Genomic DNA, 26,986 nt, shown 5'->3' with positions numbered 1-26,986 from the left:
GATGTTGTTCAACGCAAGTAAGATTAGGCAGCTAAGTGATTATCCGTCCTTCCAAATATTTGTTTAAATATGAAGATAGTATCATGGAACGCAAGGGGGATCAACAGCCAGGCCAAACAGAGGATTATGAAGAGGCAAATGCAAAAATACAACCCGGATATGGTGTTTCTACAAGAAACCAAATGTAATAGAGTCATCATAGATCGGCTACGAGTTAAGTTGGGAAGAAATTTTGAAGTCCTAGAGATCGAAAGCCAAGGGTGAGAAGGAGGATTAGCTACTTTCTGGGACACAAGGAGATACCAGATTCTAACAGCGGAAGCAAGCAAAAACTATTTAGCACTGGAAGTGCAACCTACAGGTAATTCTATATCTTTCATATGCATCAATGTCTATAGTCCTCAGAAGTTAGAAGACAAGATTAATTTCCTAGAGTCTTTATCCAAATTTATAGAAAGGCACCCTGGGGCTAAATACATATTGGGGGGAGATTTCAACATGATCACCTCCCTCCTGGAGAAAAAAGGAGGCCTCAGAAAACTAAACAGGGATGCGAAGGCTTTCACAAGTTTCATTGATAATGCAAGAATGGTAGATGTATACCCTAAGAGTGGTAAATTTACATGGAACAACAGAAGGGGGGGTGAAAGGCTAATATCTTCTAGACTAGATCGTTTCTTAGTCTCGGAAAGCTTAATTTTAGATGGAACAGTAGTTGAGTCGAACATCCTCCCAAGTGGAGGGTCGGACCACTGGCCGATCTCACTAGCTGTTGAGCTTCAGGGTACCCCCAGGAACAAACCCTTCAGGTTTGAAAAGTTCTGGTTAGAACACCCCAACTTCCTCACAGTGGTGGAAAAATAGTGGTCAGAACCTTTAGTTGAAGAAGGATCCAAAATGTTCAATCTTCAAAAGAAACTAAAAAACATCAAAATGAGATTAAAGGACTGGAATAAAACAGTATTCGGAAATATCTTTCAGGAGAAAGCTATCATCGAAAACAAGCTGGAACAAATTCACAAGGATGGTGCAGCAGGCTACAGAATTGAAGAAACCTGTGAACAAGAAAAAGAGCTTACTCAACAATGGCACAATAGATGCAAGCAGGAAGAATCATTATGGAAGCAGAAATCAAGAATCCTTTGGTTGAAGGAAGGGGAGAAAAATACTAAGTTCTTCCATAGATCAGCCATGGACTACAGAAGTGCCAACAAAATCCTAGAACTAAAAAATAGTGAGGGAGAACTCCTTAGAAATCACAACGAGATATCAGCCTCCCTATCGGATCACTTCAGCTTCATAGCGCAAGAACCAGGGATCAACAGAGAGGAAGCCATCAAAGAAATTACCAATGTCATACCTAAAACCATCACAGAGGATCAGAACTGGGCCCTAAGAAGAACAATCACCATGGAAGAAGTCGAGGAGGCAGTTAGGAGTATGCCAAACGACAAAGCTCCTGGACCGGATGGATTTACCATCAACTTCTATAAAGCCTGCTGGAACATTGTAAAGCAAGACATTTGGGAGATCGTGGAAGACTCAAGAAGATCCAAAATGATCCTAAAATCTCTAAATTCAACTTTCATTGCTCTTATACCCAAAGTGGAGGAAGCTAACACACCAGAAAAATTCAGACCCATAGCCCTTTGCAATGTCATCTACAAGATCATTTCTAAGGTCATAGCCAATAGGCTGAAAGAAATCCTCCCTGGCATCATCTCGCAAGAACATTCTGGCTACGTGGAAGGCAGGCAAATTCTAGACAATATTTTGCTTGCACAGGAGATGATTCACTCACTTCATTCGCGGAAAGAAGCTGGAATGCTCATGCAGTTAGATCTTTCCAAAGCTTATGACAAGGTAAGTTGGTCTTACCTGGAAGCAATTTTAGAAGCTTTTGGTTTCAGTAGACAATGGATCAAATGGGTTTTAGCCCTCATAAAATCTCCTAGATACTCTATCCTTGTGAATGGCACCCCTTCTGCTCCCTTCATCCCTTCCAGAGGCATCAGACAGGGGGATCCCCTGTCCCCATTCTTGTTTGTCATTCTAATGGAAGGCCTTAGCAGATTAATTGCCAAGAAAAAAGCAGAGGGTCAAATTAGAGGTCTGCAACCTATCAGATCCATTCCAGCTACAACTCATCAACAGTTTGTGGATGATACCATGTTACATGGTACTCCAATAGTAAAAGAAGCTTTAGCTTTCAGAGACATTCTCAATCTTTTTAGCAAAGCTTCGGGAATGGAGATTAATTTTTCCAAATCTACCATTTTCTTCTTCAACACGCATCAGGCTATCCAATCTCATCTGTCTAGGCTTCTAGGGTTCAAAATTGGCTCCTTACCTTCAAGATATCTTGGTGCCCCTCTAACTCTCAAACCTTGGCAAAAGGTTCATTGGGAGAAAGTCCTAGCCAGTATGGAAAGGAAGTGCAAACATTGGACTAACAGGGCTCTGAATTTTGCAGGTAGATTAATACTAACAAAAGTGGTCTTGCAGGCTATCCCTCAGTACATGCTATCAATTCTCCCTGCTCCAAAAGGAATCTTAAATCAAATGAGAATCATCCAGCGCTCCTTTTTGTGGAGTGGAAACAGTGAAAAGAAAAAATGGTCTTTGGTTGCTTGGCAGAAACTGTGTAAACCTAAGGATAGGGGGGGTCTTAATTTGGTTGATCCCTCAGTGGTAAATAGAATCTGCGGGGCCAAAATATGGTGGAAATGGGTCTCTGACACAAGCCTACCATGGGCCATTCATTGGAAGGAAAAGTATATGCCGAATAGCACCACTCTAGAACTTATAAGAATGCAGGACGCTCCCAACGGATCGCCAATATGGAACCATGCCAAAAACAATAGAAGTATTGTTCAGGACTATAGCTTCTGGGAGATACGAAATGGAACTCAAGCACTCTTCTGGGAGGACGCCTGGCAGCAGTCCCCGAAACTGGACACCCCTCAACTTCTACCCGTGAAGCAAAACAATCAAAATGAGGGCAAATTCAGAGTCAATCAATACTGGAACCCAACCAGTGAAGACCCAGATTGGCAGGAATGGACAGTTTTCAACTCTACCCACAACGAAGACATTCAGGAAACCATTCAAGCTTTAAATCAACAAATCCTCAAAAGAAAAATCTGAATTGCAGCCGAAAATGATAAGCTCAGATGGGGGCCGAAAGGCAATGGTGATTTCTCCCTGAAAGAAGCCAGGAGTATCATAGAGAGGGAAGAGCAGCCTGATATAGTGCCCTGGACCGATAAAGTTTGGGACAGTCTACAATGGCCGAAGGTTAGAACTTTTCTATGGCTTCTTATGCAGAAGAAAACTCTAACTTGGGAAAACTTATTGAAAAAAGGGTTCAGGGGACCTTCTAGGTGTCCTATGTGCATGGAGGCGGCGGAAACAATGAATCATCTTTTTAACTCCTGTGAGTGGGCTTCCTAGCTCTGGCACTGGATGGAAGAAGTTCTTGGAGCTTCTGATCGGGACAGAGACTCCATTCAGGGAACCATCATCAACTGGAGGAGAAACTTTTCTAGAATTCGAAGAGTTGAAAGTATATGGAAGTGCGCCCCAAGCTTTCTCTTATGGACAATATGGAAAGAGCGGAATCGAAGGATATTTCAGGAGGAAGTAAGAAACATAGAATGTGCAAAAGAATCAATCACAATTAACATCAAACAGCTAATACAGACAAAATGTAAAGAAGAACCGAATGAAAAACCTTCGGATCAGGACTTACGCATATTGAAGAGTTTTCAATTGGAGGCCTCCAGCAATCAACCGACTGGGGGAAACAGGTCACAACCTTCATCGCAAATCCTCAGATGGCAATGCCCGCCAGAGGGAGGCCTAAAATTGAATTTCGACGGGGCATCAAGGGGCAACCCAGGAACAACAGGTATCGGAGGTGCAATTCGCAATCAGTCTGGCGACATTGTTCATATCTACTGCAGGGCGCTTGGAGAAAGCACCAACAATGAAGCAGAGTTTGCGGCGCTTGAGCAAGGATTGAAAATTCTAAGAACAATTCGACAAGGGAATGTCATAGTTGAGGGGGATTCTTCCTTGGCCATAACGGCGGCCAAATGCTTACAAGTAGGCACAAGAGACAGTAAAGCCACCAAACATTGGAGGCTGGCTAAAGCCACTGAGAGTATAGCGGAGCTGATAGCAGAAATGAGAGGCATAGTTTTCCAAACAGTAAGAAGAAAGGCGAATGGGTTGGCAGATTTTTTGGCAAACCATGGTGTTGACAACCCGAACAAAATTTTGGACAGCTGTTGGTAGGAGGCAAACTGCCCAATCCTCAAGGTGACATGTGCACAACTGGCAGAGAAGGATTTAATCCAAGCCGATCCAACCTAGCAGGTGAAGGGTTCGGGTTATGTTACCGGAAGTTTGATGATACCGGTAAAAGCAGCAATAATAACCAAGGCAATGGAATGACAGGACATCTCTGGCGGTGGAATTCCTGGCGGCGACAGGCCAGCCAGACGAGTGATCATTATAGATCGAACCACAGAGCATATAGCATCAGCAGTATCAAAATTAAGACACATGGAAGGGATCCGTATGGGGAGGCATCAATAACATTTATGGTGATCTCAAAAGAGGCGGGTTGGCTCGAGGCAATGCATAGGAAGACCAGACATGCAGGCAAACAGGGTATTTCAAACACCACTATTAACCATAGCAACAGATCAAACGTACAGGACACTTGGCATAATCTCAATTGGATGATGCGCAGCCACTTTCATTCCAATTCGACCTGCAACGGCCTTGCTTGTGCGAACCTCAATCAAATTTATTGCAACAGTACTCACACTTCTAGCGGGATTAAGACAAACCTCAGGAGGGCTCACAAACGAAAACACTATAAATCTGAGGGCAGACACCCTATTTTCTCCACAGTTTCTCATCATAGTGTCGAGCACGCATCCGTGAATGGCAATTGTATTAGCTGGGAGGAGCACAGAGAGTTAGATATGGAAGCGGGAGATTGCCGTTGTGCTGCTGCAAATCGGGACCTTCAAGAGGCGAAGAGAGGCTATGAAACCCGAACGGCAACTAAGAACAAACGAAAAGTTGCTGAACTGGAAGCCAAGGCTAAGCAGGAGGAAGAGGGGCGCACGGAGGAGGAGATTGCAGAGGAGGTAGATTGGATGAAGGATCCGGGCACCCCCTCGAAGAGGGCAACTCAGTTTGTTAGAACAAAAGCAGAGAGTTGGCGAACCAAGACTCTCATCGCCAAAGCTCTGGAATCGATCGAGAAGGAAAAGCAGCAAATTGTGACTGAGGTGAACCTCACGGAGGCTCAAATGGCAAAAATAATCGACTACAACAGTTCGCTGGACGGCCGAATCACTACTGTGCATGAGGTTGTTCAGACAGTCAACAGAAAGCTTACTCTGCTCATCAGGCTCCTGAGGGATACTGTAAACCCAGCGCCCGTAACTCCGCAGCCGGCCACAACTGAGGTGCAGGAGAACGAACCAATTGAAGCCCTGCAAGCAAGGATGGACAAACATATTCGGGAGATGGGTCTGGACACTATCAGTCAAATGGGCAAGTTCATCTAGGGTAGTCACTTCTGATGTTTCCTTCGTCTTTATCTATGTTTCGGCCTCATTCTATCTATGTTAATGCCATGAACTGTAATGTATCGGCAGTTTCATTTTTTAGGCACAAGTTTAGCTCGGGCCACCCTGCACGGTGTGCATTTTGCAGTCTCTTTTTTCTGAAATCTCTGAGCAGGTGATAAGTTATGGTCTATTGTACATCCCTGCTTTCGATCTGCTTCTGCGGAATTTTTGTACTATATTTTGTGACATAATATAAACATCTGACTTACACAAAAAAAAATATTTCAGCATTTTACATTAATGAAATGAAGTATTATTTCCGCTGCATCTTTGTGTATATGTTTCTCTCTATATTTTGTTGCGTTCCTGTTTAAGTCTGGATCAGTGGTATCATAGCGGTCTACTTTTTCTATGTTTTTCTTTGCATGTCCCCAACGAGGTCGGGATATAAGGAGTTAGGGCTTGAACTGGTCGAACCTTTGCAAAATCAGCCTCGCAAATCCCGACGACCTCCCATGATAGATGAGAAGAAAGATGAGGGGGCAGGAGATCCTATCAAAATCTTGTTTGAAGAAGCCCTCGAGCGACAAAGCAACGCGATGATGGACAACTTTGCCCAGATCCTTCAGCGGTTACCCAAAGGCGACGCATCCGCTTCCAATAGCTACTCTGGAAATGCCACACCCTTTAAGGTACAAGTTAATTTTGAAATCCCCATCTTTGAGGGTCAAATAGATGTAGATGCCGTAGATAAATGGTTAAATCTGCTAGATGGGTATTTTTTTGTTCATGAATTTTCAAGTCGGGAAAAAATTGTTTTCGCTCTTCTCAAAGCAGCCCCCCATGTCAAGGACTGGTGGGAAACCTACTGCAAGCAGAAGGATGAAAGTACAGGATCACTATTTTCAGCCACACCCACTTGGAATGACTTTTGGGATGCCATTAAGGAGCAGTACTACCCTGTCAAAAGCTATGAGGACAAATACATCAAATGGACCACACTGCGGCAGGGACGAGACTAGGATGTGCCAGAGTTCACAAACATTTGTCATACCCTTCGCACACAGTTGGGTATCAAAGATTATGAGTTGCATCTGGTACTCAAATACCATGGCTGCCTACAAAGATACATCTAGGAAGAGATGGGGTTCTTAAACATCTCCTCACTCGGCATAGCGTACTGATATGCTGTCAAAATCGAGCAAAATTTCAAATAGAAGAAGCGAGACTTTGGATTTGCAAATCCGAAGACCAAAGTACAAAGCCAAGGCAGGGTGACCCAAGACAACCCGTCAAAGCCACAAGAAAAGAACAACACCACAAAGCCAAAGAAGGACACAGGAAAGTGGTGTGAGTTCCATAAGAATCCCACTCATAACACAAGTGAGTGTCGGACCAAGCAGTCGTTGGTGGTCGAGTTGAAGGCTTCTGAATCAGATGCATGTTCTGACCCTGAGCCAGAACCCGACAAGGGGAATGGAAAAGGGAAACAGATCATTGATGCCGAGCCCAGTGCCACTGTTGCCACTGCCAAGATCCAAAAAAATGAGCCTGAAAATCCAGAGGAGGGGGAGCTTCTTTTCCACTCATAGATTTGGGTGAAGGGTTCTCCGCTGCAATTCATTGTCAACAGTGGCAGGCAAAAGAACCTCATTTCAGCAGAGGTCGTGAAGCGGTTCGGCCTACCGACTACACCACACCCACAACCATACAGTATCGGGTGGCTTCATGAAGGACGAGATCTCAAAGTTCGCCAGCAGTGCCGCCTTCCCTACAGCATCAAGCCCTTCATAGATGAGGTATTGTGTGATGTTACACCTCTTGATGTTTGCAATGTACTATTAGGCCAGCCATACTAGTGGAGGTGACATGCTGTGTATGAGTCAAGGCCTCGTGCTATCATTATTTCATTGAATAATTCATTATAAGGATACTAGAGGTAGCCCCACCTACTGGCACCTCTTTGATCACTGCCAAGAAAGGCAGCAAGCTCATCTCCCAGACTAGGAAATTCATTTTCTGTCTGGTTCACTCCCAAAGTAAGGGGAAGATCGTTGCTACATCCATGACCCCCACAAAGGGTTCCTCCACACAGAGGCAACAGCAAAGGGATACGGTCATGACAGAACACAAGAACAACTTCTCCTCACCCACAAGGGTACCACACAAGTTTCAGGTGGGTGACAAAGTTTGGTTACATCTGCAAAGAGGACGCCTTACCAGAACCCATCAGAAACTCATACCACTTCGACATGGTCCTTACACCAGTACCAAGACTACCGGAAACAATGCTTTGAAGCACAACATTCCTCCATTCCTTTGCTTGCACCGAGTGTTCAATGTGGACTTTCATAGACCATGCTTCCACCATTTCTAGACACATCAGAGATTGCAAAACAGCTCACCGGAGACCCAGATCAGCAAAAGCTTCCTCATCTCAGGGAGGAACTCAACGCAATGGGGACCATTGCTTCCTAAGGAGGGAGGAATGATCCAGGTGGATGTTGGTGGCCACCCACCTATCCCATTTGGACCTCCACAACTGTCTCTTTCAGTCTTTTCAGTTTCCTAAATTGTAGTGTAGTTTACTATTTTTAGTAGTTTTTCGTGTCCTGAACTTCCGGAGCCGTTTTGAGGCCTTAAACGACGTTTTTTAGGAAATATTGGGGCAACATTGGTCCATATGGGTCCATGGACCAATGTTTCCCTTCCCAAAGTGGTAGTGCTCGGATAGATCTTTCTAATGAGCTATTGTATGCGTCAAACGGAGATCGTATGCCAAAGTTACGACCCCGGGAAGTTGATGTACCAATTTACCCAAACGGGGCCCACAGTTTGGTGTTTCATCTTCTAGGGTTAGGTTTTGGAATGTTAAGGGATTTCCATTGTTTGTCAACAATAAATAGACCTTCGAGCCTCATTGTAACATATTTCAGAGGAATGTAGCCACCACATCTCTTCTCAGAGATAAGCTACCATCGCCCTAGCTGGTTTATTTCCATTACTGTTTGTAATTATATTTCAGCATTTTACATTAATGAAATGAAGTATTATATCCACTGCATCTTTGTGTATATGGTTCTCTCTATATTTTGTTGCATTCCTGTTTAAGTCCGGATCAATCAATTATGTCTAGGAAAAATATTTGATTCCTGAGCATCCTTTTAATGTCTCCCAAGGAAGCAAAGACATTATATATTTCAAATTTCTTGTCCTTCAAGACCAAACCCAAGAGGGTCTTCATCTACCAATACAAATCCACTGAGTTTAACTATTGCTTCTTCTTTCCCCTGGTATGACCAAGGTTATGAACCCATGTCAACATATCCTCCATAATATTTGAATTTTAAATAAATTGACATTGAACCCCTACTTGACTCTCCAACTTTGGGATTTTTTTCTTAGTCTTTGGTGGAACCACATTAAAATAGTTGGCAACTGAGCCATGAGCACAGAATTTGGCTACTCATTGACCCTAAGTAGTGTTTTCACCTCCCCCCCATCTGCATCTCGTTCTCTACCTCGACGGCATGGCTAAAACCCCAAGGGAACACCTTAGGTAGCTGCTATGAATTTCCATCCCTACAAAGAAAAAAGATAAAATACTAGACCCACCAGTAATAGGACTAGGATGCCACCCTACATGACCATCAACATAACTTAACGCACAAACACCCAATTCAACACAAACTCCATCAAGATACATTATAGGCACAATATCCTCTAGATGAGAATCAAATCTTGTTTCCATTAAACACAAAGAAAGTTCCACGTATGCCCATGATACGAAAAGATAAAACAATGAACACAACCCCTTAAAATGAACCACTAAACTCTTTCTAGACTAATTGTAGACGTAGCATATGATCCTCTAGATTTCACCAACCATATGATGGACCTTCGTCTAGAATTGGGAAAATTTTGAAATCTCAGAGCCCAGAAACACATGCACAGAATTAACTCACCCTCACCTTGCAACACAACCTGTGGCCAGCTACTCTGGCCCAAAGAAAAAGCAACAAAGACCTGGGGACCAAACTCTGACTAGGAACTCAAGACCTGAAGCCACATGCAAAAAAATAAACACCCTTGCATTGCAACACCACATTTTGTCGATATTTCAAACCCAAAAATAGAGATTCTAAGACCCTAGAACCAAATTCGACATAATTTAAAATCAGAAATAGAAAAATAACTAAGCTATGAAATAAATCAACCTAGTACACCATGATGGTAGACTCCACCACATCAACCTTACAAGATTTCTGTTACCATACACTGAGTCATTCTCTTAGGGAAAAGCCAAATATTCCACCACATTCAAAAACCTTCGGAATTACCTCTTACCACTGCAATTCCAGACTTTAACCTCGACGCCATAGGACTCTCTAGGTTAAGAAATAAATAATGGATATAGTATAAGTTTGAGGGTTGACCCTCACCTCCATATAGACCCACAACTATGCAACCAAAAACCTCCATTCTAACCCAATTAATAACTAATTCTATTTGTAAACCTTGCATGCCAATGCATGCACTATAATACCACATCATCGGAGACTTAATTTCCTATCACGTTCGATGGAGTGATGGACATTATCATCAAGGCATGTCCATCCTCCACATTAACACCCCCCATTAGGGGACCTTAAATCCTATTATATTTTCATACATATATATTCAAGAATTTTATTTATTTTCATTATTTTTATTTTATTTTATCATAATATTATGTCGTTATTAAATTTATATATTTTATCATTATCATAACTACTATATTTTTAGATTTTGTGTTGTGAAAATCAACTTGCTCAATTGAAAAGGTATAATGTGATTGTTTTGTAGGTTGAATCTTTTTAAAACTTGATACATGTATCATGGAAATATTATTTCATGACAACCTCCCTTTACACATAATATAAGATGTGCATGTTTACATGTGAAAGAGCATTGTTTCATTTGCCTAATGGGAGTTTTCTTCCACGAGTTCCCCATTACCATGGATTATATATATTGTTATTTTCTACACTTATATTAAAGTTTTGAATGGTTATGTTAGAATTTTTTTAATGGTGGAAATTTCTATTTTCTTATATTAAAATTTTGAATGTCTTTATTAGTATTATGTTGATAGTGTCATAAATTTTTTAAAATTTTTTTCTTTAAAATAGCATCGCAAATTTAATAAAGCACATGTAGCTTAGTGGATAGCGTGTTTGTTGGCAGGAATGGTAGGGGATTTCATTGGCCTGGATAGAAATATAGAAACTCAATGTGTGTAGGGTTTGGGACAGGTTACCAACAATGAGGAAGACTCCCCAGCTCTTTGGAAGGGATTGGAAATATCCTTGAAATGAAATGTCTCTAGGCTTGTGGTTTTTGTAGTCTCAATGAAAATGTGGCAAGTGGTTAAGGCTAATCGTGTAACGAGAAATGGTCTCTCTCCCACTCTTCTTTGATTCTATAAGTAATTCTTGCATTCATAGTGGCAAGAAAATTTGAAATCAAAATTATGGAAACAAGGAGGTCTACCACTCATAACTATAAAGATGAAAGTGTTGTTGCTCCTAGCCTCTCACAACCTACAAGCTTGACACTATAACAACTGGAGGAAAAAAGAGTAAAATGGATTTTCTACAGTTGTGATAACAAATACACTAAAGGTCATAAGTGTGCTGAGAATAAATTATTTTACATAGATTGTGAAGAGGAGGAAGAAAAGGAATAAGAAACATCAAAAGAAAAGGATATACACCGAGAACCAACTAGAGACAAAGAATAAATGAATCTGACCATATATTGTAATGAATTAGTAGGAATTACCACTCCTCAAACTCTCAATATAGAAGGATATATCAAGCAGAAAAAAGTAATAGTGTTGATTGATTCAGGTAGTAACCATAATTTTATTCATTGTAAGATAACGAAGGAATTGATTTTCTTTCTATATCTAGCACCAAAGTGTTGAGTGATGGATGCAAATGGAAGAACTAAAAATTTATCAAGGAACTGTCATAATATCAAGCTAACCATGGGGGAATATGTATTACATACTCCAATGATTTCCATTCCAATGGGTGTTGTTGATTTTCTATTAGGAGTCCAATGGTTACAATATTTGGGGACGATATCTTTTACTTTTCATGAAATTTTCTTGACATTTTCTGGGAAGGAAAGGAAATTGAATTAAGGGGTATCACAGGGACACCAAGGAATATAATCAGCTCTAATTGCATGAAAAATAGTTTGAATAAAGAACAATGATGCGCAATTGCACAATTATGTTCCCTAGATTATTAAACATCAAAAGCATCCATTTCTCTAGATCTCCAAAGGGTCTTGACAATGATTCCAAGGTTTTTGAGACTCCCAAAGGTATCCCACCTATTCATGATCATGATCATGATATTCATTTGATTCAAGGAAGTGCTCCTCCTAACACCAAGCCTTATAGATATCCCTATTCCCAAAAGAGTGAAATTGAATGTATGGTTATAGAAATACTAGAGGCATGTATAATTCAACCTAGCCAAAGTTCTATCTCTTCTCCGGTGGTATTGCTGAACAAGAAGGATGGACCATGGCATATGTGTCTAGATTATAGAGAGCTCAATAAGCTCAGTATTAAAGATAAATTTCTCATTCCTGTCATTGATGAATCATTGGATGAATTACATGGAGAAATTTGTTTCACCAAGCTGAATCTTCATTCTGGATATCATCAAATTAGAATGAAGACAAAGAAAATTCCAATAATAGCATTCAGAACTCATGAAGGTCATTATGAATCATGCCTTTTGGCCGTACTAATGCACCTTCCACATTTAAAAGTTTGAAGAATTCCACTTTCAAACCCTTTCTTAGAAAATTTATGTTAGTATTTTTTGATGATATACTAATCTACAACAAGTCTTGGAAAGATCATGTTCAACATGTTGACAAGGTTCCTAAATTATTGGAGGAGAAACAATTGTATGAAAAACCCTCCAAATGTTTCTTTGGGGTACAGGAGGTGGAATATTTGGGTCGTATTATATCTCATGAAGGTTTTAAGGTAGACCCAAACAAAATTAAAGCCATCAAGGAAGGGAAAATCCCCACAACCCTAAAGAATATTCAAGTATTTCTCGTTTTAACAGGGTATAATCGCAAGTTTTTTAAGTATTATGGGAAAATAACAGCACCTCTAGTAACATTCTTGAATAAAGATGAATTTTTTGGACTCTAGAGGAATCAATTAAGGCATTATAAAATCTAAAAGAATAAATGTTTAGATATGGTCTTTGGTACACCATACTTCACAAAAACCTTTATTGTGGAATGTGATGCCTCAAGAAATGGAATTGGTGTTGTTTTAATGCAAGAAGGAAGATCCATAGCTTTTGAAAGTCATCCAATCAAGGGAAAATATTTACATAAACCTATTTATGAGAAGGAAATGTTGGCAATACTGCATGCCCTAAAGAAATGATGTCCTTACCTAATGGGAAGACACTTCAAGGTAAAAATAGATCATGATAGTATAAATAATTTTTGGAACAAAGATTATCTTCGGAAGAGCAGCAAAAATGGGCCACAAAGATGTTGGGATACAATTTTGAAATCATCTACTAAAAAGGGAAGAAAAATGTTGTTGCAGATGCCCTCTCAACAAGGGATGAGGATGTGGAAGCATTTCTTTGTGCCATTTCTATTATCCAGCCTGATTGGATAAGTGAAGCAAGGGATGAATGGAAGAATGATGAAGAGGTGTGGACACTTATTCAAAAGTTGCAGCAAGATCATAGTACATATGATACATTTATTTGGAAAAATGATTTATTATGATACAAAGATCGCTTATATAATGTAAGAACCCCCAACTCAAACAAAATATTCTTTTGGAATTCCACACCTCTCCTTTAGGAGGGAACTCAAGAATTTTAAAAATTTACCATAGGATCAAGAAGGAATTATTTGTGATAGCCTTAAATCTTATATTTAGAATTTTGTGGCAGAATGTTTGGTTTGTCAACAAAATAAAGTTGACGCAATTAAGAACCTACGTTTGTTATAACCTTTAGCCATTCCAAGCCAACATTGGCAGGAGGTGTCAATGGATTTTATCACAAGTTTAACCAAGTCTGAAGGAAAGAGTATCATCATGCTAGTAGTTAATAGAGTTACCAAGTATGCACACTTTTGTGCACTATCTCATCCTTTCAAAGCTAGTACAGTTGCTACATCATTTATGGAGACAATTCAAAAGATACATGGAAACCCAAAGATTATTGTAAGTGATAGAGATCCCATTTTTGGATAGAATTATCTTCTTTCCTTGGTACTTAATTAGCTCATAGTTCATCTTATCATCCTAAATCTAACAGGAAAACTAAGATAGTGAACAAATATTTGGAAGGATATCTTTGTTTCTTTGTATATGATAAATAAACACAATGGGTCAAGTGGCTACCTTTAGAAGAATGGTAGTATAACACTTCTTTCCATACCACCACAAAAATGACGCCATTTATGGCACTTTATGGATATCATACATTTTCCATCACATCGTGTTTAACAGAAAATTCGAAGGTTCAAGCAATGGAAGATCACATCGAGCATCAACAAAAAGTTCGCCATTTATTAAAGGATAACCTAATTTTGACATAGAATCGAATGAAGCAACACGCAGATCAACATCGCAATGAAAGAAGTTTTGACGGAGGCGATTGGGTATTTTGATGGCTACAACTATACAAACAAATGTCCCTCAAGATAGGTAAGAAGGATAATAAATTATCACCCAAGTACTATGGTCCTTACAAAGTCTTGCAAAAAATTGGTACTATGGCATACAAATTGGAGCTACTAGCATATTCCTTAGTACACCTAGTTTTCCATGTTTCATACTTAAAGAAGGTCATAACTGACAAGTTCCTAGTTCAAACGATATTTCCAGAACTTGACGAGGAAGGAAAAATCATATTGGAGCCTGAAGCGATCATAGAAACAAGAACCTGAAAGCTATGGAAATGATCAATTTTAGAGTCTCTCATTAAGTGGAAGAACTAAAGTGTTGAATATTCCACATGGGAGGATGATAATTTTATACAAAAGCATTCAAAACTACTCAAGCATTGAGAAGGAGAGGGGCATGTTAGGTCCCTATAATACTAGTATAGCGCCATATTGTTACTGTTGTGCCCCATGTAGCCCCCTTATTATTATTTTTGTATCCCATGTTATCACTCAGAATTTTATCAAGGTTAAAGAAAGAAATTTCTAAGGTAACAACAAACCAATCTTTTAGACTCAAGTTCTAGCCAACCTAAGTCCAGAGATGGCTCTCTCTTTATAATTTAGCTTTGTTTTATGGGATATTAGGCTAATTATGAAAGCTTGGGGGGTTGTGATTTTCTTTGGTGGTGGAATTCGAGAGTAGATGGATAGAACAAGGTATTTTAGGCCATTGGGCTATGGAGTCAATTGAAGATGGCTTAACTGGATTAGGTTGATATAACAAAGGATAATTTCACAAGGCAAGATAGCTAAAAAAAAGACAAATGATAGTTTCAAATGGGTGAAATGGTCTTGAACAGGGAGGAAGGGCAACTAAGAATCCTTCAACATGGTCCAAGATGAGGGAAAGTGGGTGATCATTAACAAAAGGCAATTAAGTGTTCTTTGTTAAATGGTCACAGTGATAAACTATGAAAGCAGGGAGCAATTAAGAATTCCCTACCTATAATAGCATGGAAGAAAACATTAAGAAAATAAACGATTTTAAAGACAGAATGCAGCAAAGCTCTTTTTGAAATATAACTTTTTGTTTATTGTTCAGATATGAAACACAAATGAATACTGATTAAACCAGAAAACTGTAGAAACACAAGATATAGAATACTTATTTGTTTATGGTTTGACACAGGTATCCTATAAAAGTCCTTTGCTTTATTACTTTGTTCCAACCAACCATACAAAAGTTGTTCAACAACACTTCAATTCAAAAAGTACATTGTCTATAGAAATGTCTAAGAATCCACTAAAATACTTCAAATGAAGAAGTATTTATACTAATTCTAAACTGAAATATCTTGAAAAAATATCAAGATTGGTTTACAAATATCTCAAACTATTTTACAATAATAGAACTTAAACAAAGGACATTCAAAACTAATGAATCTATTTGGCACTATGTTTATGGATTTATGGTGATGAATAAAAGAAAGTTGAATTTGGTAGCAACTCTTAATTGATGATGAAGCATCCCAGTCACTAACTGCATCCTTCCTTTATGCATTCTGCCCCAAATATTTTGCAAACTTAGGGTCCAATGATACGCTTTTATATCTCAATATGAGATAGATATGTAAAAAGTGAAAAGGTTTATTGTATATAAGAATGTTTTCAAGATAAACCTCTCTCAGTTTTCCAACATTCAGCTCCAACTATTCACAATATTCTCTCAAAAATATGTCAAAAACAGGACTTTGCACAAACTGAAAAATAGGCTGTGAAGACATGAACTTATCTCCCTTTTGGTAATACCTGTGTAAATAGTGAGATATATTTTTGTATATTAGCCTGTTAGGAACAAAAACCTCCTCCAGTTTCTCGAAATATTTCTTGGATTGGCCACAATAGTTTCTGCAAAACTATGACTCAAACAGGAAATTTCTGAAGAATGTACCATTTTTGCTCTGATTTCATCTTTTAACCTTAAATTCCTTTCAATTGTTTTTCACTTTTACTTTGGATAAAATTCATTGTAGCTGGTGAAAGTGTTTTCGTCTTTGTTTAACCCTTAATGTCTTCATGTTTACTTTTACTGTTTACTTTTTACTTTTATCGCTCTACCTTTTCATCTATCTTCACTTTGACATTAATTTGTATGCTATGCTTTGTAACTGTTTTCTTTGTTGTTTATCTTCATCCTAGCTGATTTACTTGACTTGGTCTTCAATCTGATACTCTTTAACCCTAATACACTTTGACTGTTCTTTACTGTGTCCTTTTACCTTCAATGTGTAGTTTAGGTTTTTACTGTCTATTTCAACAGTAAATTGTCTAATTTCATGTTTCCTTTGCTTTTCTTTTTACTGTATGTTTTTATTTTCCATCTCTGTTTGAATAGATTTGGTAACAATCTTGGAGTAAATAGGTCTTATGACTAGTATTAAGACTGTTTATCCAAGGTTGTGGTCTTTTGATCACCTATAAAACAAAACAAATTGTTAAGAAAGCATTGGCTTGCAGAGGAGGTCGAAAAGGTTTCGTTTGAGCTTGAAAGGTCTGTGGACTGAGTCCAGAATGCTTTTTGGGAGGTAAAACATGCTCGAGTCAGTTAACAGATGCTTCAGGTGGTGCAGATGGGTTACATAGGGTTTTACTGCACAATCAAGTGAAAACGAGAAAAAATGGGGTTTTCATGTTTAAACGGGTAAATGTTTGATATTGGCGGGTTAACGACAGTGACAGTTGGTATAAATTGAATGGTGAGACATTTTGTTGTTTATGGGAGGTGGTAAACAGGTTTCATCACACCGCTTATGGGAGGGAAATGGTTTTTAGGGAGGACCGCGCGATTCCACACATCTTTCGACATGTGGCATCAGCACTATTTGGGAAACCGCTCACATCGCACGCTAAAGGTCAACCAAAAGGCCCACGTGATATGAGTGATAGCCGTCAAATCTGAGGGATCTTATCAGACAGTGGTTGGGCTGATGAAGTGACTGATGGATAATGGAGGGCGGACCCGATATTAATTAAAGGTGTTACTCATATCAGGGCCGATTTGATTGGTCATTGGTTATTAATTAATCCTGGTGACTAATTAATCCTCATTTAACATGGTGGGGTTGGGATTCTTAATTAGTTACGGTTTAACTAATTAATCCCAATTATCGGTGTTATTATGGTTATTTTGCAACCAAGGGTGGGATATATAATTTATTGGGTTTTTAGTAATAATACGGATAATGGATTTTTATTTTCGGGAGTTAAATAATACAAGTTAAAAATTAATATGACTTTGTGGAAATTCAAAATGCACTAAGATAAAATGTTTGCGAAAGTATATTTCATCATATAACATTTATAACTTAGGCTAAAAAAATGTGAGGGTTTATATGGAGAATGTTTTAATTTTCCTAAGTAAAATAGTATTTTACTTAGGAAAAGCTTTATAAAGGGAGTGAGTGACTTTATGAAGGGGTAATTGTTGAGGAAGGGGATTTAAGTACTTTAGGTATTCCAAATTATTGAGTTGAGGGTCCGGTCCCTCCAAAAGTCAGAGAAATGCTCTGAGCCCCTCTAACTTTGTAAGTGCGTTTAGTACTTAGGGGAAATTAGTGAAACTTAAGGGGAAAATGGATAGGGAAATTAATTAATTTGACTTTGTTTCTTTGATGTGTTGTCTCCAATGTGAGTTGTGCTTTGTCCAAGTGATGAAAGCAAAAGATTTAAGCATTAAACTTAACCATTCACCACACATTTATTCTACAACCATCATCTACTTACCTTACCTACTTTATCCTAACATTTTTACTTCTTTATTAGGGTGCACTTAAATTGACAAACCCTTATCACAATTTCTTTTATTTTACATGAAGATATCTATCTAAGTCTAGCCTTATTACATCCAAGGGCTTAGGTTAAACTGTTGAGCTCCTTTTATTCACTCTACCTATCTACTTATCTGCCAAGATTATACAGTTTGATCAGATTTTATTTTCTATCTCTATAAACATGAAATTGAAAACATGGAATAACCAAATTTAAACTATTTGGCTACCATGGATTGTGGCATAGGTGACAAGCTGCACACAACTTTTATTACACAAAAGTAAAATAGTAGTGGCATTTGGACTTGCACACTTTCATGGTCTTTTTGTTTTTCTTGGGGTTCATTTTCTTTCATTTTTTCTAACCTTTTCTTTATTCTTTTTGTCCTTTTATTCTTTTTCTATGACATACCCTCTTTACATTTTTTTATTTTTTGATTTTTTTACAAATATGGAAAACATTTGTAGAAGCAAAGGTATGTACATATTTCAGAACTATACCAAGTCAATCATGATATATGACACCTATTGGTAGAGGAACCTAACATCCCATAGAAGTCCATTATTGCTATTGTTGTGCCCTTACATTATTATTGTTATATATGCCCTACTTATACTGTGACCCTTTAGACTCCTATATATACAAAGGAGGTCTTGTCATTTGTATCATCCAATAATTATTCATTTATGTGATGTAAAAGGAGGCTGCCCCCTCAAAGAGTATTATTTTCAAGTCATCAATCTATCTTTTCTTTTGGATTTTGATCTAGTTACATAACAATTATTTGCCCCCTAGTTTGAACTTATAGAATTCATCCATGTCTACAAGCACCTTAACTCCTTTTCTTTCTACTTTTGATCTAGTTACATAACAATTATTGACCTCATAATTTTAACATGTAAAATTCATCCATGACCTCTTGATTTGAACATATAAAATCCATCCATGTGTACACACATCTTAACTTCTTTTCTTTTGGTTTTTGATCCGGTTATATAACAATTATTAACCTTCTCATTTGAACATATAGAATTCATCCATGTCTATATGCACCTTAACTCCTTTTCTTTTGGATTTTAATCTAGTTATCTAACAATTATTGACCTCCTAGTTTAAACATATAGAATTCATCCATGTCTACAAGCACCTTAACTACATGATGGATGCTTTGGCTAAGCGTGGCTTTGATAGGGCTAAAAGATTACTTGGAATTTTAAAATTGCCCATATCCCATAACATGCCAAATCCTTCCTATTTCGTTTTGAATTTAAAATTCGTTCCAGTTGGAAAATATTTTTGTTAATGACGAAAGACCTCTGGTTTCTATAGCATGTGATCTCAAGGTACTAACATTGTTCTAAGTAACGTAGGTGTCAAAAGTTCTTCTCCCTCGAGAGTTTTAAAAGGCCTCTACATTTATATTCCCTCACAAAACCATGCAAGTTTGGTGGGACGTCGTAATTTCGAACCCTTTCTATCCTTTTAAAGGCAATTGAATCAATGTCGTTGTTGAGACAAAAATAGTTTGAGACAAAAATATTTTAAGACAAAATTTTATATTTAAGACAAAAATATTTTAGGACAAAACTTTATATTTAAGACAATGGCAATTAACACGAAACTCATTTAAGATAATTTAACAATTAAGAGAAAACCATATCAATTTAATACAATATTATCTAACAGCTGCAAAATTGACTCTAAGAGTGCGCCCTAAGTTTGCCAGCTTGCAGGCTATTACTGTCTGGCACCTATACCGAAGCTACTATTTCACTTACCATTCACGCGATCTTATGCACACACAATTATTAGTTGGGCTCTTCATTTTTTGGGGGTAGATGACTCTGAAGAATGGGACAACTTTTCGTGGCAAGATTTTCCATAAATCAATTCCTATGTTTTCCCTTGGATCTATGTTGATATGATTAGAGACAAATTGTGTTGCGTTGCATACTGGAAGTTTGCACAGAGATTCCATGAGTGGATAGGGGATAATTATATTTTTTATTTTTGAAAATAAATATGCAAACCACTTGAAATTTAATCATATCAATTTCTTTCTTTTATATTATATTTTCCATTTTTCATTAAACTTTTTTAACTAAATACAAAATTCGAATATGCTAATTATATTATTTTTTTTAATTAGTTATAAAATTAAAATATAACATTTTGAAAAGTTAATATATTTTGACTAATTTTTATTATTTAATTTAAGTTGCACTTCTTTGAAAATTAGATTAAAAATGATATAAAAGTTATAAATTAAAGATAATTTGCTTTCAAAACAATTACAATACAAATACCACATTTTAAAAATATAATAAATAGATATATAAAAAATGTTATTTTTTGGTTGGCCTAACTCATGAGGATTTGAAATCTGAATCTCAAGTTTTTACATAATATTTTATAACAAGGTGATTTTCAATTAAGTTACACTCCATGAGCTAAAATTATTTATTTTTTAAAATATGTAAAAAAATTAAATTACTTCAACTAAAACTTTGATATAAATTTGTAAAAAGTTAGATACAATATAACGATAAAAAAATTAAATATTTTCTAAATATATATATATATATATATATATATATATATATATATATATATATATACACATTAAAAAAAATACAAATTCATCAATATATTCATTTTAAACCTTCATTTTTTCTTTCTAAATGAAAAGTCAAAAATTTTATTTTTGCATGTCTTATACTCACATCTCAATTTTCTTTTCACTATTGATCAAATATATCAAAGAGATAAATAACAATAACTTAATTATTTCTTAGACAACATTTTAGTATTTAAATTTTTTCTTATTGTAGAAAAAATTTCTACTAATATTGTAAAAAATATATTTACAAAATGCAGTTTATTATTTTTTGATATCAATTTATTGTTAGGTATTGGTAAAGAATTTCATCTAGTAATTAGAAAACCATGAATCCATTATTAAGAAACCAAGTAATGTTAGTAATTGATATCATTTCAAACTAGGGAATAACTACTATGTGATTTATCTTCCTCACTTAATAGAGATATATATAAATAAATTATGAAGGAGGTTGAAAGAGTACCTCTAGTGTAAACTTTAATTTAACCTAAAAAGTCATTATCATGCCCCTATAGTCACCCACATTTGACTTAGCACACCCAAATGGACCATCACTATAGGTTTGTGGTGCATCTTGACTCATTTCATCTCATCGATTCTCTCAATCTAAAACTATGTGATTCCATACTGCACCTCGCTTTTTATATTTCATGATTATTAAAATTAATAAATTTAACACGTATTGAAGTATGTAGATAAGCATTCCATACAATTATGCCTTAACATAACCAATATGAAAATGATATGAATGAAAGTAATCTTATAGAATCAACAACCCAATTGACTTAACAATTGTCAAGTATTCAAATGTGTTACAACCAAGTGAACTCTAGTCTCGTATAGCAATTTAAAAATTATAAGAGCACACAATTCATACAAAACTATCCCCAAATTTCCTATTTGATTTATTTCCATCGATTACAACTTTGTCATAGATAAAAATCATTTCACTTGATAGAAATAGTAAGTACTCTCGTATGCATGCAATGTATGAAGAGTTAAATGAAGGAAATCAAGTTAAGTCTAATATTAGAAGTCAAGTGAGTCAGAGTTAAAAAGATAATGCTTTGTCAAGAAAAGATAAGTTAAGGAAAAGAAAATTGTTGATTTATGTTAAATTCAAGTTAGAAAAGTTTAGTTAAGGTGTCAAGTCATAGTTTGCACGAGGAAAAGAAAGTTAGAGCTTGCATGATTCCATATTTAGAAAGTTTAGTGCTTATATATTCATGGTTGGGTCATTGTAATGTGAAGTAAGAAGAGAGAATAACATCAACTCGATGGATGTATATGAGAGAATAATTAATATTGAATAAAACTTCTTTATTCAAGTAGAAGCTTGTGTACTTATTTGTCTTATGTTTGCATTTTTATCTCTGCCTTTAAATAACAAGTGGTATCAGAGCAAGGTTTAGCAAGGTTTCAAAGAACCAAAGGAGTTAAGAAGGTCATGAGCTACTTCCACTAAGAGCCTTGGCTATTATGAGTATCCCACAAATCAAAGTTTGCATCCATTGATCCATAAGTACAAACTAGAGCTCATTGAGAGTTTGTAAACCCAACTACTAAAAGATTAGGGTGAGTAGCCTACAGAGCCACCACCATATCAAAAGGAAAGAGCCACTACCACTAACCAAAGTAGGAGTCTCCACTGTAAGTTGTAGCCATGAGCCTCCATAAGGATCTACATAGAAGAGCTTAGCAAATTTGCTAGTAGTTGTTGGGAGCCACCGTTAAAGTGAAAGTTAAAATGTTTAGTTTTAAAGATAATCAAGTGTATGCAAAATTCATTTCTAGAAGGATCACACAATAAAGAAAGAATACAAAAGACAAAAGAAAGATGACATTCATGGGTCACAACATAAGACTGAAGAAAACTGAGAAAAGAAATTGAAAGGAAGATCCAAAGTATTTTGAAGAGCTCATAGAGGGTATCGACACAGTTGGGGCATCTAAAATACAAGTATATGAAGTAGAAAAATTCGAGGATGAATGGATTAGGATAGATCTGGTAACACTTCCAAAAGTTACTCGAAAAAATTTTAACTTTTGGGAACTGTAAAAATGAAAAAAAATTATTTAATGTAAAGTGTTGATTGAGTATCAGTCTAATAACCCATATGATGAAGTATGTGATGCCTTAGTAATGGATATTATAAAAAATGCATTGGATGATATGTCCTTGTGCAAGGTAGTAAAAGCTACATCTTCCTAAGAACCATTGAAGGCCCTGGATGTAGAATTTGGTATAAGGGAAAGTGACGTAAAGAAATAAATTTTGTTATAGTCTATTGAAGAATCAACAAAAAGTCAACTATAGGTTTGAAAGTAAATGAGCAAGACTCTAGGAGGAAAACAGAGCTTGGGGAATCCCACTCAAATGTGGACGATAGTCATAAAGACTATAAAAGTGAAACCCATCATGCAGACATGCATATGGATGCAAAAAACACAAAAAATATTGCAGAGTGAGAAGTTGAAGCCTCTACATGTGAAGTAGAGAAAGAGAATTTAGATGCTCGAGAATCCTACTGTAACATGGATGGTGAATCCCATTGTGATGAGGCACATGTGGATGGTGACTGCAAAGTGAGTTGTGAATTAGTGAATCCAACAATAGACCTTGTTGATGATGGTGAACCTTCCAATAAAGAAGTGAATAACATGTGTGATTTAGTTGGTGTGATTGTAGTTGATGATGACCCCTTTGCATCAGAGTTTTAGGAATTTAAGTTTGAGAATAACAAAGACATATTTTTGTATGAAGTAATGGTTTGTAGAGTTGAAAGTGCATCTCTCATGAATCCAATAACAAATGATGATTTGGTGAACTTGAAATTTTTAATGAGCACATGCATGCTCATATATCTCACCACAGAGTGGATGAAAATTATGTGGATGAAATTTGTGGTATCTTTTTTGAAACAATGACTGATAGTGGAAATATGGAAAGTGTCATGTTTGATGAAGAATTGAAGTTTGAAGCTGCCACTATAGCAATAATTTATGAAGCGATAGTTAGAATTGCTCATGAAGTAGTGCATCATCTTGTAGAAATTGATGATTAAGAAGAGGATAAAGTGATTCATGAGTTTTTGATGAGAATATCATGTAACAACATATCAATGGAAGATAGACTCAATGTAGTTGAAGACGCAGAGAAGAAAGAAGAAACAAAGGAAGCTCTCGCTCCAGAGCATAATGAAGATGTTTTTAATGTTGATTTTTTAAGTGTTCAGGTAGACAAGAGAACAATCCAATTACAGTTATAGCTGAAAGAGAAGATGAAGAAAAAGATGTAGGAAAGGGCCTGGAAGTTTCTAGAGATGAAGAAGAAAGCATTGAAACAACCTTTCAACAATGGAGCTAAGAAGAGATCAAATTCTACTATCAAGAAATATGGCAGAAAGAAAAATCAGGAATATGAAGCAGAAGAAGCATGGAAAAGTTCATAGTTTGAAGATGAAGAGTTGTGGTAGTAGTACATGAGTGAATGAATCTTTCAAGAGGAAGCTATAGAATATAGGCTCTAAAAAGTCTAAATTGTTTTTTAGAACAAATATAAAAGAAGTCAAAGAAATATTGTAGTAGAAAAAATTGCAGTAGCAATAAGTGAAGAAATATGGAGTTTACATCAGGAAAGCACAACTGAAAATAAACCAGTTTCAAGGGTATAGAATATGGAAGGAATGAAAGTTACACATTTAATGGGATTTGTTATTCGATTTATGTCTAATCCAAGGAAGGAACATTGGGTCACTATGAAATCATTTTTCGGTATTTGAAGGAGACCAAGGATTGTGTTTTATGTCAAAATCAAAATCAAAATGAGTAATTATATTTATGATATTTTATAGATCTTAATTAGGCTAGAGATGTAGATAATTGATAGTCTACATGTGTATTTGACTTTTTTGGTGGAGCCATTAACTAGATGGCTAAGAAGTAGTCTATTGTTGCTTCTTCAAGTGCAGAGGGTGAACACATTGCTACTATAGGGGCTACCAAGGAAGCTATAAAGAATATTGTGTGAACATTTTTTGCTACAGTCAAAGTTCCATTACATTTAGTAGATCATCGACATATCATACAAGGACTAAACATAGTATAGTTTAGTTTCCTCTTCTTAGATACATGACTGACCTTGGTTTGGTGTAGCTGGTAAAGTGTGAGACTAAATAAAATGTAATAGATTCTGTCATAAAGGTTGTTGAAGCTATGAAATTCCATTTTTTTTCGCTAGACCATTGAATTACATGAATGTGACAAAAAGTAATATCAATATGTTGGAATCGTTTTATTTCCACATAATTTTCTAGCTTACTAGTTTTGTTCATGTTAATATATTCTTATTAGCATAAAAGCTAGTTGAGTATTGATGTCAGAAGCTAGCTCACTATCAATATCGAAGCTAGTTGACTGTTTTTGTTGAAGCTAGCTAATTGTTAGTGTAAGAAGCTAGTTTCTTATTAGTATAAGAAGCTAGTTGATTAAGAGTGTTGAAGCTAACAAGATATTAGTGTCGAAATCTAGCTAACCATTAATGTCAAAGCCATCTAAGTGTAGATGTCAGAAGCTTGATACCGAAAATGAGAAATTAGTATTTTTAGCTATTTTTAGCTTTTTTTGGCTATGAATTGATTTTAATGGTAGTGCTAGGATTTGACTTGATTTTGGCACCTCACCTATGACCTTCACATGATGTGCAAGATGGTTATATACTTGCACCCATCTTTAGACCAATGAAAATGTATATTATTTGCTAGAATTGGTGTGCACATTTTGATTGAAGGCCATGTGTACATTTTATAACATTACGATGATAATTGTTGAAGTATGGTAGATGTAGTTGTGTGAGAGCCCTTGAAGCCATTTTTTATAGTTGTATTATTCATGTATAATTCTATAAATTAATGAAATTATTTTCCCTTCTACTCATTTTATGAGTCATCTCTAGTTTGATGTGCAGAATCCACATATCTCCCCTACCCCTACTAAAGCCAAGTACATTGTGAAACAATAATAAGGAATGAAAATCCTTATTGTTACACAGTATTTTGTCACACTTATTGTTCACTTCCAGTTCCACATCCTGAAGTGCCAAAATGTTGAAAACTATGAAGTCTACTCATCATCATACACATACAAAAACATCCTTAAATAATAAACAAAAAATTGCCCCGAGTCAATTCTCGAGAAGTTTCCCTAAAACCCTAGTTTTCAGGATGAGCGCTCCTTGCTCCATTGCTAGCCTATGCTGATGGCAAGTTGCATGCTTCTGACCTAGTAATTCCAACATAGTTTTTGATATGAAAACTTGTGATGGACCTCTTCTGGCAGGTTTTCCCAAAATGGGGGAGAAGCTTCATATGCTAGAAACTTTGAGAAGCAACGAGCTAGATGTTGTTGGTTGCAAATATGGTCGAGCTCTTCCATTTGGAGCTCTTGATACTACCTTTAAGGGCCTCCCCCGTGAGATGTGGACCTTCCTCACTCATTTTTGGATCCCTAACTCCCTCTCCCTTACTATAAATCAAATCCCTTCCATCCCCAAATGCTTGGTCATTGATTGCCTGCATTCCTATGCTGAGATTATGCCTAAATGCTACCCATCTAGCTTAGAGAAGGAGTGCTTGAAGATACTTGGCTTGGACTTGGAAATCCACCAAAAGGAGGTCTCCAACATCAAGGCAATGGTTGTATGCTTCCCTTTTTAGTTTATTAATATATACATCTGATGTTCACTTTCCATAAATGACTACATATTTATGCATTTAGCTATAAATAGTCCTTGGTCTATTGAGCATTTTAGGTTTGATATATACTACATATGCTCTTGTATCTTGTATTATCTTTTGATCTCTCTTACAGGTACTCGGACATAAAGAACAAGCAAGGAGCAAGCCTGGAAGCTAAGGGGTCGAAGTCATCATCAAAGGATTGAGTGATTAGCATCAGAGTGAGGTAGGTCTCTCTCTATCTCTCCACATTTTTAAACGTGAGCTAGGAAAATTTGCATTAGTTTGTTAAATTTTTGCTAGACCCACTCATTGGGCTCGAGAGATTGCCTCTATCTGCAGAGGGGATTTATCTTCACAACACTTATTCATTTAAATGTATCAATAAAACCTAACTAGGATTTATCTAGTTTAACATTGTAACACACATGGAAGTATTTGGTTTTCTTCGTAATTTCACTCAGCGACATAATTATATTAGATTTAATCCA

The 26,986-nt window shown here is 36.6% G+C and overlaps 1 pseudogene; it reads left to right on the top strand.

The window, feature by feature from the left end:
- The first annotated feature begins 4,328 nt into the window (after positions 1–4,328).
- LOC149241900 (endoglucanase 9-like) overlaps positions 4,329–26,986 on the top strand; it is a 48,345-nt pseudogene continuing 25,687 nt past the window's right edge.

The sequence above is a fragment of the Pinus tabuliformis genome, chromosome 8 (assembly GCF_031772625.1).
Source record: "Pinus tabuliformis cultivar Carrire ecotype Pingquan chromosome 8, CPIR1, whole genome shotgun sequence".
Lineage (NCBI taxonomy): Eukaryota > Viridiplantae > Streptophyta > Pinopsida > Pinales > Pinaceae > Pinus > Pinus tabuliformis.
This window is presented reverse-complemented; position numbering and strand designations above follow the sequence as displayed.